Below are 13,036 nucleotides of genomic sequence, written 5' to 3' on the forward strand. Positions count from 1 at the left end.
AATAAGTAGGCAGATCACATGATGGGGCTGCCACTGGCAAGGGTGGCATTGAGACTTGGAAGGTTTCCCATTATGTCTCTGCCATCTGGCGAGCAGCAATAGCTGGTATGAGAAAGTGACATAGCCCCCAAGGAACAGTGAGAACTGTAGGACAGTGGCTTAAGCAATGAGCATACTCAAAGAGCAGGCCAACAGTGCCAACCAGAAGCTTGTAGCTCTGACATATTGCCAGTTCCTGAGTTAATACCTATAGACAAGATCAAGTATCCATCCGGATAAAATAGACATAAGGAAACGTATTTTAAAATATATCTTGGGGAGGGGGTGAAGCTAGGTGGCACAGTGGATAGAACACCTGCCCTGGAGTCAGGAGGACCTGAGTTCAAATCTGGCCTCAAATACATGGCACTTACTAGCCGTGTGACCCTGGACAAGTCACTTAACCACAATTGCCTCACTTAAAAGATGAGAGAGAGAGAGAGAGAGAGAGAGAGAGAGAGAGAGAGAGAGAGAGAGAGAGAGAGAGAGAGAGAGATCGCCTTGAAGGTAATTCAAAAAAAAATTACTTGAAATTTTAGAGAGTTTTATCCATGTATAAAAACTACATCAGTCCCTGCCTATATTTCTTGTGCCATCCCATTCTACTGCTAGCCATGTCTGCTTCCACATTCTACAGACTGGTGTATTAGAAAGAACATTGAACTTGGAGGCAGGAAACTTGGCTTCTAGGACTGCCTTTGCCACTTATATCTGTGTGATCTTGGGCAAGTCCCTTAACTTCTCTAATCCTCAGTTTCCTCCTATGCAAAATGGGGATTGCAATATTTGTTCAACCTGACATGAGGAAGGTGCTTTGTAAAATTTAAGGTGTTCTTAAACATTCCTCATAGCAGCACTTTTTGGGGTAGCAAGGAACTGGAAGCAAAGTAAATGCTCATAGATTGGGGAATAACCAAACAAATTATGTTACATGAATGTAACAAAATATTATTCTGCAATAAGGAATTGTGAGTATGGAAATTTCAGAGGTGCATGGGAAGACTTATATGAACTGATGCAAAGTGAAATAAGCTTAATCATGAAAACAACATAAACAGTGCCTATAACAATGTAAACAGAAAGAACAAAAATACTGAAACCAAATAGCATGTATTCACAATGACCAAGTCTGGTCTAGAAGAGATGAGAAAATGTAGCTCATTGCTCTTCTTTGTTGGGGTAGGAGATCAGATTTGGAACGTTGCATATACTCTTGGGTTCAGATAATGTGTTGATCTTGGAGAATAATTTTTTTCTTCTCTTTTTTTCTTTTATCTTCTTTGTTACATGGGAAAGCCATGTAAAGACAAAATGTATCAGTAAAATTACAATGAATGAAACTTAAGGTACAATGACAATATGAACTATTGGTAGCAAAGACAAATGTCTATAATAAATCGGTAAGTACTTTTTGTGGGCATACTGTGTGCTCAGCATTGTGATTGGTGTTGTGTTGTGTGATGAAATAATGGATTTTAGCAGATACTCAAAGACCCACCTGGAGATTAATCTATACTGATTGAATCAAGTGAGAGTGATTGACTGCTGATTAAGCCTACTTCAAGTTAACTGGATTGTAATCACACCTGGCTATCCCTTAAGAAGGTATTGTTCTCAGAAACTAGACTGTGAACTCAACTTGAGAACACCTTCAAAGCCAATGGATTTGGATGACACCAACCAATCAGCTTGAAGCAGTGTGTAAGGACTGCCTCTGTTCCAGACCTATAAAAAGCTTCCTCAAACAGCTTGCTAGAGTGTTCCTGATTAAAGTAGGCTCGTGGAGGAGGACTTCAGGAAGAACCCAACCAGGCTGGAACTCTAGGCTAGACTGGTGCTAAAGCTTCTAATTTAAGGTAACCACAATTTAGATTTTAAACATCACAGTTGGCAAAAAAGGTATAAGACATGGTCTCTTCAGGCAGCTTCCAATCTTGTTGAAATATACTAAATGACATAAACCAATAACAGACAATATAAAATAGCATATTGTTTTTATTTCTATTTATTTATTTATTCATTCATTCATCTATTTCTTGATTTATTCATTCGCTCATCTATTTGTTGATTTATTGATTGATTGAGAGGCAATGAGGGTTAAGTGACTTGCCCAGGGTCACACAGCTAGTAAGTGTCAAATGTCTGAGTCTGGATTTGAACTCAGGTCTTCCTGAATCCAGGGCTGGTGCTTCATCCACTGAGCCACCTAGCTGCCCCCTAAAATACCATATTGTTAAGTGTAAAATGATACAATAATAAAATGCTAGAGTAAGTCAGAAGGGAGCTTAAATAAAATTATAGTGTAGCCCAGACTTCAAGCATAAGACTTCATTGGTGGAAGAAATGATCATTCAATGATGCATGTTTGCGTGAGGGGCAGGGTGGTGTGGAAGCTTTGGAAAGGACAGATATTCTTCCATATTATTGCAGATTCTCTTTAGGGAAATATTTGAGGGAAGAGAGAGCAGACTTTGGAAGGGGAGACATGTAGGGGAAAACTGTGGGTGTTCTCTCTCAGAGTAGGAACAAAGGTCTCCCCTCTCCAAAACTCTCGACACAACCCTCACTCTCATGCAGGGTGTTCTTTCCACCAATGAAACCACACTTTCCACTAATGAAGAGAATTTTATACAAATGCTCTGGGCTTGAAACTTAGGTTATAATAGTAATCAAGGAAAGTTTAATGAAGTGACTAGAATTTGAGCTGGGCCTCAAGGGATGTATAGATTTTTATAGGCTAGAAAAAATGCTGAGAGTAATCTCAGAGAATGAAGGCACAGTTGTAATAACCAATGAGGTGTGTTTGGAGAACATTGAGAAAATGTCTAATTCCCCACAGAAATTCCCAAAGAGACCTTACCAAAAGACATTGGGAGACCATAGAGACTCCAGGCTGTGGAGAAATAGGACAAAGATTTTTTTTTCCAGTCTTCTTCCCGAGTCTAACCTTTATGATTTACATAGACTGGAGAAGCAAAAGGAATAGATTAAAAGCAATTTCACTTGTGTCCTCTTCCAATTGAGAAAGTAAAGCCTTGGAGAGACTTGCCCTAGCCAATGAGGTAGTCTAAGAACCAAGAATTAAAATTTTTTTCTGAACATAAGTCACGTGACAATTGAACTCCAGGAGTCAGAGACGACAGAAGAAAGAGTTCAAAGAGCAGGAGTGATTTTTATCCTTAGCTTCTACCACTACCTCCTATGACTTATCCTTGGTATCTACCACTAGCTCCTATGAGAAGGTTGGCTGAGGGAGCTGAGTGAGGATGGCTGTCACCTTTCCCCCATTCAGGAAGAGCCTTATGAATCATCCATTCCCCAGGGAATAGAGCAACAGGTGATGCTAAAGAAAGCATTGATTCTGAAGACTTCAGTGGAGGCCCAGCCTCAGGAAGTCTGAAAGAGTTTTAGTCTTGTCCTTTAGGAGAGAGGTTTACTATTCCCAGCATTCCCAGCATGTGATCATCCTCAAGACCAGTTGGGGGGAAAAAGGGAAAAGAAAAAAAAAAGAAAACTGAAGTTCAATTTGGAAGTCAGTGGAAGAGAGATATTTCCAGAAACAACTGTGATTTAAAAGCAAAAGACATAATACAATTTTTTTTAAAAAGGCCAGTTGCGGGGCAGCTAGGTGGTGCAGTGGATAGAGAACCAGCCCCGGATTCAGGAGGACCTGAGTTCAAATCCGGCCTCAGACACTTGACACTTACTAGCTGTGTGACCCTGGGCAAGTCACTTAACCCCAATTGCCTCACTAAAAAATTTTTTTTTAATTAAAAAAAAAAAGGCCAGTTGGTGGGGGGCAGCTAGGTGGCACAGTGGATAAAGCACCAGCCCTGGATTCAGGAGGACCTGAGTTCAAATTCAACCTCAGACACTTGACACTTACTAGCTGTGTGACCCTGGACAAGTCACTTAACCCCCATTGCTCCACAAAAAAAAAAGATCAGTTGGAATTGATATGCTAGAAACAGGACAGTATCATCAGAAGCCATCAGCAGGCTCTCGGCTTCAGAGTGAAGTGCAGACTCTTCGGGTCCAGCTGCCACCTCTGCTGCACTCACAGCTGACTGCTTCTCTTGCTCCAGCCTAAGCTTCCTTGGATCATGGCCAACACTGAGCACACCTTCATTGCCATCAAGCCGGATGGCATCCAGCGGGGCCTGATCGGGGACATCATCAAACGTTTTGAGCAGAAGGGATTCCGCCTTGTGGGTATGAAGTTCCTTAGGGCCTCAGAGGAACATCTGAAATAGCATTATGCTGACCTGAAGTACAGGCCATTTTTCCCTGGGCTTGTGAAATACATGAACTCAGGACCTGTTGTAGCCATGGTCTGGGAGGGCTTGAATGTGGTGAAGACAGGCAGAGTGATGCTGGGGGAGACTAACCCAGCTGATTCTAAGCCAAGAACCATTCGTGGGGACTTCTGCGTTCAAGTCGGCAGGAACATCATTCATGGCAGTGATTCTGTAAAAAGTGCCGAGAAGGAGATCAGCCTGTGGTTTAAACCTGAAGAGCTGGTTGATTATAAGTCTTGTGCCCATGACTGGGTCTATGAATAAGATTTTTTAAATGGATATAGACTGGACCCATCACTTTTAGTAGCTGTGATATGCATGTATGTGTATGTGTCTTCACCACAGAGTCTGTGTGTGTGTATGTGTGTCTATCCTTGAATACAACATCTCATGCCAGGGGACTGAAAGGAATTGGAACCAGCATTTTCTAAAACAGTCTTGTAACCCTGTTCAATAAAGCCTTTGAAAATTTTTAAAAAGCCATCAGCAGCTCTGCAGTGTTAAAGGCCCGAGATATGTCCCACCATGTGTAGGCCCTGCTAATGCATGGCCTACATATTCTAGCACCCTGGCCACACATGTTCCCGATCTATGTGTGCCCCACATTTGATTTCCACATGTGTCCACTCTCCCCACAAAAAGTTTACATATTTGTGGGAGGGTGAGCTCAAGGTTTACAGAAGAAACATTCCATTGTTATTTTATCACTACACTATTTTATCAAATATTTGTCTTTGCTTTGAACCAAGTCCTCTGGGTGACCAATAAAAGCAAAAATATTGGTGGGGACTTGGAAGCTGCGATTTAGAGGGAATTCTGGCCCACAAGGCACCCATAATGTGCAGTTTCATAGGTGTGGGGATTCCAGGTAGTTACAGAGGTAATAAAAAGGGGATGAATTAGCCATTAAATGGTCTTTAGTTTTCCTTGCTGGATTTCTTCTTGGCTTAAGGATATAATGAACTTCCACAGCTGTATTGAAGCTTGTACTATCTTGTTTGGCAGTAGAAAAGAAGATAAAAAACCTTAGCATGATGAAGCAGCATGTTTCATGGGAAAATATGTGGAATCTAGGGATCTAGATATCCCAAAGGATCTGGGGTCTGCATGACCCCAGAAAGAGGTAAGTCTGTGATATAGTAAGATCAAAAAATAACAGATAGGCAGCCTGAGTTCTACTTGTTTCCCAGCTTTTGGCTAGATCCTTGAGAAGAATCTATGGGACAAGACAGACAAGAATTTCACAGAAGGAAAAAGGTATAGATGTGTTGAAATCTGCAGCATTGGGAGAAGGGCCCATATCCAAGAGATCACAGCTCTGCTGGAAAGAATCATCACCCCACATCTTGCTTTCTATCATGTTGTATCAAGCTGTATTGTGACATTCCTTGCCTTCCCTTTTTACTGTTCAGTGGAGGGAAAAACTTGAATAGGAAATTAAAAGTCAAATAATGTGCTTTAAAAACCACTTAAGCTTACCAAGAATTTTTTGAAATAAAACTTAATGAAAGTTTTTGTTGTTTTTTTAAAATTGTATACATTATTCAATTCCTACTTTGTAGCTTTGGGTCTTATTCAATTCCATCCTGATGAGTAAGGGTTTATTAATAATTTAAGTGATGAGGCTATTATCGCCAATTGTGCACATGGCATTTGATCAAACCAGCTTTTCCAGATGTCTTGAAAACACTAAAAAGATTCTGTCAATGATAATTGATTTTACATAATGTAGAAATAACAAGCTAGTTTTCTATGAAAACAGATAGATTCCTTTAAAAGGAAGTCATTGATTTCTTTTTTTGCTGGAAAGATGAAAATATAATTAGTGCTATTTTCTTAAATGTTTAAATACACTTTTCTGATTTTCTTGAGAATTTAGGTTTTTCTATACATTTTGGAGTTAAGAAGAGTACAGATTAGAAGGAAGACTGTCTCTGATCTTTTTTTTTTTGTTGTTGGTGAGGCAATTGGGGTTAAGTGACTTGCCCAGGGTCACACAGCTAGTGTCAAGTGTCTGAGGTCAGATTTGAACTCAGGTCCTCCTGAATTTAGGGCCAGTGCTCTATCCACTGTGCCACCTAGCTGCCCCCATCTTTGATCTTTAATGTCTTGAACTTATCCTCTAGGAAATAAGACTAAACCAGGCTATTAGAACTGATAATTTATGAAAATGATATTAATAGCTAGCATCCCTGTAGTGCTTTGAGGTTTGTAAGGCACTGTACATGTGATGTCATCTGATCCTTAGAGCAACACTGTGAGGGAAGTGCTATTATTATTCCCATTTTACAAATGTTGAAACTGAGGTTGAAAGATTAAATAACTTACCTAAGAGCCTCCTGCAAGTGTGTCAGAGTTGAAACTTGAATTCATACTTTCATGACTGTAAAAACAGCTGTCTACCATCTGATGATATCCTGCAAGGACAAGCGTTTTTATCTTCATTTTGTGTATGAGGAAACTGAAACTCTGTAAACAAGTGGCCAGGGTCTACCTAGTAATGGTCAGGGGTGGCCCAGGTCACTAATTTTGAGTCTAGCACACAATTTCTACTATGCTCCAAAGAAAGCAACAAACTTGGGACTCTGAAACTCTAACATAGGTAATAAGTTATTTTCTGTCTTCATGTCACAGAAAATAGAAATAAAATACATCAGGCTGAAAGGAGAGAGAAAATGTAAGAATCTACTAAATTAAAATATACAATTCTTTATTTAATGCTTCAGAAATGAGAAATTGCTTGACTACATATCTTTTCAATGCCTCTTCTCATTCCTTGTAAACATCCTTTTATCCAGGCTATAGAAACTCAATTTCTTTCAGCTTCTTCCCTTTATAGCCTTACAAAATTGGTATGTTAGAAATTTGGGATAATTAAGGATTCAGAAAGAAAAGAAGTCCCTTTTTCAAATTTTCTGTGAACTAGGCCTTCTTGGAAAAATAAGTATGTGGTAGAATATTGAGGTATAAAAAAATGTTTTGTAACATGTGGCAAATAGTACAGGCTTTTGGTGTCTAATAAGATAACAAAAATAAAAATTTGATTCTCATTTTTATAGAACAGTATAATACTTTTAACAGAAAACTGTCAAACATAGGCAGTACAAATTAATTCCCTTTTATTTGCACAAATTGTTTCCATTTAATATTGAATCACCAGCCAGGTAGTCTAGCTGCATCAAAGGCTACACTAAAATTCAGCCCCACGAGTAGTGTTTCAAGTTCTTGTTTGAAATATAGAATCCTGATACATACATCTATGTATATCTATACCCATACATGCATCATCATAGCCAAAACATTCCTCATCCAGTGGTCAATCTGCTTTTATAAGTCTATCAGTTCTTAATTAGCTTTTGGGTGTACACATGCATATGAACACCATTGTCATTCATGAGAACTACATCTTTGACAAGCATAGCAGGTGATGATGATGCTCCCAGCACAGTCTGTTTGGAGGGAATCTTTTTCGGTGTACTTGTTGGGAGGCTGAGTGAAAATTCTAATGACAGGAGCAGCTAGGTGGCGCAGTGGATAGAGCACCAGCCCTGGAGTCAGGAGGACCTGAGTTCAAATCCGGCCTCAGACACTTAACACTTACTAGCTGTGTGACCCTGGGCAAGTCACTTAACCCCAATTGCCTCACAAAAAAAAAGAAAGAAAGAAAAAAGAAAATTCTAATGAGAGAGACAGGAAATGGAAACCTTAGAGAATGGTTCCCAAAGAGATAGACCCAGAACTGGAAGCCAAAACCCAGCTACTTCCTGCGACAGCAAATGGGAGGCTTTCCCTCATTTCATCTATGTTAGGAAGCAAAGATGGCAGGCATGTTCCCAGCTGTGGTTCCTTCCAGGTGGCAAGATATCGATGTTCCACAGATCTGATACTGAGGTGTAACACCTTTCAGATTCAATGGATCTTAGATTTAATTACTGAGAGTTGTTCAGGCTGGCTTGCTTTAGTTCACTGTTATAACATGATGGGGACTACCAAAAGAGTAGATTCACAATCCTTTTGCTATTGTTCCATTAGTTTGTGGCACTGGTTGATAAGCTGGCATTAGAAATGGAATGAAAAGAACTCAAAACCAACTTTCTCTAGAAGTCTGAGAGATAATCATTTGGGAAATAGGTGATGAGAATGTTCACCTAGATTCTTATCTTTTGGTCTATATCTTGTATTCTCTAGTTAAAGGTCCACTTGTATTGTTAAGATGTCATAAAATTAATTCTGGTTGAGAGGGAGGTTCACAGGGGAAAATGGAGTTTGGTTCTAGAACATGTGCTAAGAATCTGAATGTGGCAGTGGGTTCACTATGCATGCATGCTATGCATGTACGTATATGATATGTGCTTCTTATTTTTTCCCCCATAAATAATCTATGGAAGAAACTGGAGATCACATTCCTGGTTTTTTTGTTGTTCTGTTTTGGTATTTTGGGGCTCTCAATGATCATACCACTTAAAGTGAGAGTGTGCCTGTCTAGATATGTATCTAGCTATACCAAAATTAGACTGGGGGACAACTTATGTCAAGATATTTGCGTACTACTTATTCAACTTGCAAAGATTGTATAGTGTATGATTTTAGAAAGGAATAGTAATGGTTTCACTAAAACCCTGGTCAGCTGGTATGTAGAGGATGAAAATTTAGTTCTGGGCATCATATTTTAGGCAGAACCTTGGTAAAAGTGTAGAGAGGAAGGTATCCAGCATGCCTTGTGCTCATACCTAATGAGAGTTAAGTGAAGGAATTGGGGATGTTTTATCTGGTTACCTCATCTTTATAATGCCAATTAAATGTTACATACTGACTAGCTAGTAGTCCAAATCTCTCTGATAGAATGATGACATAGGGGCACCCGACTAAAATCCAGTCTAGTTTTAGGATCATAGGATTGAGATCTGGCAGATTCCTTAGAGATTGTTTAATCCATCTCCCTCCTTTTTTCCAGATAAAGAAACTAAGGCCTGTAGAAGCTGCCCAAAGTCAAACAGGTAGCAAAATTTAAGATGCCAAATCTAGGCCTTCCAATGTCAAATCCAAGGTGCTTTTGGCTACATCATGCTATTTTAATTAATCAAATAATAATATACTATTTTTATATAATCTATTACCTTTGCTTCATTCCCATTTCCCATTTTGTTTTTGGCCATCTCCACTTTTTATTTTCTTTTATTAAATTTTTTTATTGTTTGGGGCTCAAGACTTCCTGGGATTTTTGGTTAACTGAAAGCCTTTCTCCTGTTAATATTTTTTTTAATAAAAGTATTTTATTATTTTCTAGTTACATGTAGAGATAGTTTTCAACATTTGTTTATATAAGATTTCCAATTTCAAATTTTTCTCCCTCCCTCCCCTCTTTCTCCCCCTCCCCAAGACAGCAGGTAATCTGTAATAGGTTATATATATATATATATATGTGTGTGTGTATATGTATATATATAATAACATTAAACATATTTCTTCATTAGTCATGTTACAAGAGAAGAATCAGAGCAAAAAGGAAAAACCTCAAAAAAGAAAAACAACAGCACTAAAAACAAAGAAATGGTATGGTCCAATCAGCATCTATATTCCACAGTTCCTTTTTCTTTTTTCTGGATTTGGAGAGCCTTTTCCATCATGAGTCCTTTGGAACTCCTCGTACCGTTGGATTGGTGAGAAGAATCTAGTCTATCACAGTTGATCAACACATAATGTTGATGATACTATGCATAATGTTCTTCTGGTTCTGCCCATCTCACTCATCATCAGTTCATGCAAATCCTTCCAGGTTTCTCTGAGCTCCTCCTGCTCATCGTTTCTTACAGCACAATAGAATTCTATTACATTCATATACCACAACTTGTTCAGCCATTCCCCAATTGATGGGCAGCCCCTCAATTTCTAATTCCTTGCTACCACAAAAAGAGCAGCTATAAATATTTTTGTACATGTGGGTCCTTTTCCCTTTTTTATGATCTCTTTGGTTCTCCTGTTAATATTAACCTCTCCCAAGTAAAGCCTAACTCATGGGATTATACTTTTAAGGGAAGACTTTTGACATTCCTGAGATAAGAAACCAAATGAGAATAAGAGAATACATCTTTAAAATTTCCCCATAATAGTTTATTTGTGGAAGAATTACCCTGATTCCAAACCTTTATAACATGTAAACCCCTTTCTCTAAATGAGCCCATTGTGACTTTAAAATATACCCTTGTAGTTTTGTAAGTATAGGATATTGCAAACTCGGTGTTTAATATGTAACCTGACAGTTTACCTATAGAGTTTGTGTAACTACGTTTGTTTCCTCAAGGAATGGATAAGATTATGATTCTATTTAATTAAGTTTGTTCAACTTTTATGACATTGAAGGAAGCATGAGGTTATGAATCTCTCTTTTTTAACTTTTATGATCTCAAAAAATGTATAAGATTGCATTATGTAAAAGAGTTATTTGTCACTCTGACACAATTTAATCTATGTCTTTCATTTTCAAAGAGGAGCAATGATATCACAGGTGATATCTTGACTTGTGTGTTGAATTGGATTTAAGTGAGGCAGAGTTGCTCAAAGTTGTCAGCCTCACTTTTTCTTCCAGAGTCATTGAAGTCCAGCGGCAGGACAAAAATCAGGGTTACTATCTTCACATGCTAGAGTCGACATTCCCCCTAACTCAATAATTGTTTTATTGTAGAATTGAATGGAATAAATGTGTGTTGAAATCAATTGAAATAAAAGAAAGTCTACCTTTGTATTTCTCTGCTATCCCACCTCAGAATTAAGTTTGCTTTCTCATGAGAACTTTTTTTGTAAAATGTAAACATTTGGTGACCCTGGTGTCAGGTTATAGAATAAAACTGAACATCAGAAGGAGTTCTAAAAACTGTTCACACAGTTATTTTGGTCACAATGTTCAGGCTAATATAAATTTTAACTGATATGTGTATATCCACAGACACAGAAAGAGAGATTTTATTCCAGTACACATTCACATATTTGCCCTGAAATAAAATATTTCCTTCACACCATACAATGTAAGTCCAGAAGGTAAAACAAAATTATGAAACTGATGAATAGCTCCTCAGGATACTGCCAGATAGACACAGCACCAGTGAACAATGCAGGAGAAAAAAGGTTCATTTTAGGCACAGTGACAGAACTTTTATTGGGAAGCAAAAAAAAAAAAATCTGTTGCTGTATTTTCTTAGTTACAAAATTAGTGCTTACCAGAGAGAGGGGCATTCTGACCCACAGAGATTGGCAAATTACCCACAATTGAGAAACTTTGTGCTAGGACCATGGGAAGAGTTGCTGACTTCAAAGAAAGAAATGAAATGAAAATCTCAGAAAAAGCAATATAAGAGAGAGTCATCCAAGAATAGGATTTGCATTACTTAATTTTTTTCAAATATGCTATGCATATTTTCAAAACACATACTTTTTATTTATTTAGAATTTCCTAACAAGTTGTAGTAAGTAGCATACTTATCTTAAGGGCAAAAGAACTTTAAAACTATTGTTAAGAAGACATCTTCTTAAGGAAAGTAAAGCAATGGAGAGAGATTTTAAATGCATAATTTGCATATATATTTTTTTAAATTCTAAAGGTAAGGTATTCAAGAAAAACACTTCAAATTTTTTACTATTATTATTGTCAGAGAGTTCTGGCTTAGCTTTTCTCTTATAAGAACACATACATATGTATATATGTACATGTGAGAATTGTACACATGTATATATGTACATGAAATGAGAATTTTCATTTCAGGATTTCTTTAAGGAGTTGACCAGTGGAATCTTCCCTTTGCCTTCTGCTTCTAAGAGATCTGGGCAGTTTTCTTTTACAATTTCTTAGAATGTGATGCCTAGGCTTTTTTTTTTTTGGTCATGGCTTCCAGGAAATCCTGTTATTCTTACATTTTTTCTCTTTAATTTGTTTTTCAAGTAATTTTTTTGCTATGAGATACCTTATATTTTCTTCCATTTTTCTATTCTTTTTTTCCTTCATTCCATTTTGTCTTCAGTTCCAAATTCTCTCTCCCACTCCCACTCCCTTATAAATTAAGAAGTCAAGAAAACCAAACCCATTACAAATATATAACAATGCAAGACAAATTTCCACATTAGCCATGTTTAAAAACAACAACAACAGGGGGGCAGCTAGGTGGCACAGCAGATAAAGCACTGGCCCTGAATTCAGGAGGACCTGAGTTCAAATCTGGCCTCAGACACTTGACACAAGCTGTGTGACCCTGGGCAAGTCACTTAACCCTCATTGCCTTACAAAACAAACAAACAAACAAACAAAAACCTAAGGAGAAAAAAAGACAAAAATGTTTCAATCTGCAGACTGAGCCCATCAGTTCTTTATCGGGAGGTGGATATCATATTTGATCTTAAATCCTTTGGAATTGTGGTGAGCCACTGTGTTGATAAGAGTTACTAAGTCTTTTGCAGTTGATCATCCTTACAATATTGCTGTTAGTGTGTACAGTGTTCTCCTAGTTCTGCTCATTTCACTTTGCATCAGTTTATATGTCTTCCCAGGTTTTTCTGAAACCATCCCCATCATCATTTCTTATACCATAATAGTATTCCATCACAATTATATGCCACAACTTGTCCAGTCATTCCCCAATAGGTATCCCCCTTAATTTCCAATTCATGGCCACCACAAAAAAAGCTACTATAAATATTTTTGTTCATATATG

At 37.9% G+C, this 13,036-nt stretch overlaps 1 pseudogene; it reads left to right on the forward strand.

Moving 5' to 3' along the window:
* Positions 1–4,142: 4,142 nt before the first annotated feature.
* On the forward strand, positions 4,143–4,601 carry LOC122750390 (annotated as a pseudogene).
* Positions 4,602–13,036: the final 8,435 nt, after the last annotated feature.

Source organism: Dromiciops gliroides, chromosome 3 (genome assembly GCF_019393635.1).
Source record: "Dromiciops gliroides isolate mDroGli1 chromosome 3, mDroGli1.pri, whole genome shotgun sequence".
Classification (NCBI taxonomy): Eukaryota; Metazoa; Chordata; class Mammalia; order Microbiotheria; family Microbiotheriidae; genus Dromiciops; species Dromiciops gliroides.